We start from the raw sequence: 3142 nt of genomic DNA on the forward strand, positions 1-3142 counted from the left end.
CTACATAAAACTTGAGGTGCCTCAAGTTAGCAAGAGGCCATGGAACCAGAATGAACACTCGGGAAGGGCCGTTTCCGGCCATCTGAGGGGTTTGTAAAACCAAAAATTTTCTAAAAGCACGCTCCGCGCCAACTGATGGTGGCGCTCCGCTGAGATAGCCGTGCATACAACTTTGCAAATCCTGGCTAAGCCCGTGATTTTTAACGAATTTCTGTGATATCAAACTCAAAGCATTTTCGAATGGAAAAAATTTGTTAAGATATTAACAAGAAAAAACTCTAATTCGGAAGATTCCTACATTAGCAACTAGCAAGATTTCACCTCATTTTGTCTCAAAAGAAAACTTGTTCCTTGTTTCCCAATTTGCGCATTGGATAGTGCAGTGCTAGTATGCATATTTTGCTTGAGGGAGGGGGGGGGCGTTGATGGAGTGATGTGTATACACAAATAAGATAATACAATAAGAGTTATAAAGGGTACTAAATATAACGCTACATCATTCCAATCGAATTTCTGCAAAGTGCCCTTTGATGTCGGTGCCCCCCCCCCCAGATTAAAAGTGCTCCCGCCGCCTTTGACCTGGATATCCCCGACATGAGTGTATAAAAGAAACATTTTCTTTTTCATGGATGGTGGGGGGGGGGGGGTGTCTACAAGCCTAGAAGTACAGGTTTATTATATTCTTTGTTATATTTTATACTTTTTTGTGAGACAAATTGCAGTCTCACCCGACACAGCGACATTATCCCGCCTACGTGTCGTTGAACAATGTTTTTCTGGAGGTAGCTGAGTACTGTGTTAAAATAATAAATGTAACTAAATATAGCAGCTTAAAAAATATACTGTCCCATTTTTCCCCTTCAAAGTGATGTTACAATTTTTTCTTCTTCTAATTTACCAAATTTTTGGGGAACTGTAAATTTCTAAAACGTGAGATTATAAAATAAAGAATGTTTAGATGCAACTTGCAAGGCCTCAGTAGTGCCGTTTCCGGCAATCTGAGAGGCATTGTGTGCCAAAAATGTTCTTGTTCGCTACGCGCCAACCGATGGTGGCGCTCCGCTTAGATAGTGTCACGGGAACTTTCGGGCACAAAAAGTTCTGCCCCCCCCCCCAAACTGAAATGGTCCCGTACGCCTTTGATGTCAACTTCACTCAAGTTAAAAGTCTGGCTGAGTTGGCAAGGCCAGTCAGCATGAAAGAGAATTTTTTTTTTGCATTTCTGTCACCAAAGTTGCACATCTTTTTGGATGCTATTTTGCCTCACAGGTGCCATCTCCTTCGATCTGGGGGGTGCTGAAATCTCAAATTTTCTCTGTACGCTCCGCGCCAACCAAGGTGGCGCTCCACTCAGATAGTAACCTCCGCCCCCCCCCCACACAAGAAAGAACAGCCCCCCATGGCCCCCCACTCAAAAAATCCTAGCTACGCCACAGAATACTTGTCATATCCATGTGGTGTGTTTGGGTACCCCCCCCCTTTTTCAAGGCTCACAGAAAACTCCAAAGTAGTCATTTTTTAGCACAGCCTTGCGTTAAGACCTCATTATAGACCTCCTGGTTGCAGGTTTAGTCTAAGTTTAGTCTAAGTAGGCCCTATATATGCCTCAGAATACATTACGATGTCTAAAATTATTTGGTGGAGGATCGAGAGAGGGGGAGGGGGTGGGGTGGGTGGGGGATATCTGAGCAATCACATTGTGGGTTTGGGATCGGGTGTGTCAGTTGTGAGTCATACATACGTTGGCAACACTGATTTGTAAAAGCAATTTAAAAATATAATAAATGTAATGTCAAATTATATACTTAATCCTTTCTTCTGAAAAGTGAGGGGACGGGGAAGTAAGACCGGGAGGGCCCGTTTTCCTGTACCACTGGCAATTTTGAATACGAACACATTCACTTAAGGAAATCTATACATTAAAAATATGGTTTACGATATCTTAACAAATTAGATTAAATCATCAAAGTTGATAAGGAAACTATTATAAAATGGCGGAAAAATTAATTAAAAGAGTTTACCGCCGACACTGATAACGTGACATTTCTGTAAAGGACAGAGTTATTCCTTTTATCTCTTCTTAGTGAAACGTCATGTCAACTTGATTTGAACCTCCCTGTTGTGCGAATTCAGGCGATATTCATAAATTAATAAGTTCTAAACTTTAGGCCCGCGGAGGAGGGGCTGTATAGTTCAATCCGACACGCGGAAGAAAACAAATAATGGATTTATAAGTAATGATATAGCTCTAATAGGGGTCAAGACCCTTTTTAATATTTAGACTTTTACATGGAAGCCTATGTTGAAGACTGCATTTACGGGACATGGGTACCTGATGCCATAGGCGCACATGCACTAACTTCAAGTTCCCTATAAATTAAAGAGATCTGATGTGATCAAGACAAGACTGCATGTGTCTATGCATACAGTAATAGCACATGATTACCGTACATTTCATGTTTACCTGTTTCTCAGTGTAGGAGTACATCTACAAGGCGTAGATCCAGATGGAAGGGTTAAAACATTAAGCCACATTGAAATCAACACTTTTTTTAAAACTATAATCATCATTTCTCATGTAAAGAAAGAAATGTACTCTTTGGCACAAGAATATCCATAACATGGGGGGGAGGGGGGTTGATTGCATGGGCCATACGTACCCCAGTAAAATGTTGGGAGACACATACCCCCCCCCCCCCCACGGAATCTTCGCCAATGCCCATAGCACCAACGAAATATAAAGACACAATCATGCGAAGTCTTACGATGATACAGAACTATAACAACATGAAGTAGGGAAGACCAATTCACCCAAAACGCCCTCTAATTAGCTGTATATCATACGCAGAGCTCTGGTCTTGCGCACCGCTCAATGACTTACGTCAGCTATACACATCACTGCCTCACTCCTTAACAGGCTATGCAATAAATGTGCAAACATTTGAAGGAATGGAAAGTTGTTAAATTCCTGTAATTGCAGAGAATCTGTAAAGAGTGAACTAGAAACGAATATAACGTCAGACCCTGTTACACCCTCCTGAGGGGTGCATGGGGGGGGGGGACCTTCAGTAGGAAAATGCCGGTATTTCAAAAAGAAATGGAAAAGCTACGGTTGACGTTTTTGACAAAAAAAGGTTTTCTT

This window comes from Apostichopus japonicus, chromosome 17 (genome assembly GCF_037975245.1).
Source record: "Apostichopus japonicus isolate 1M-3 chromosome 17, ASM3797524v1, whole genome shotgun sequence".
NCBI classification, from domain to species: Eukaryota; Metazoa; Echinodermata; class Holothuroidea; order Aspidochirotida; family Stichopodidae; genus Apostichopus; species Apostichopus japonicus.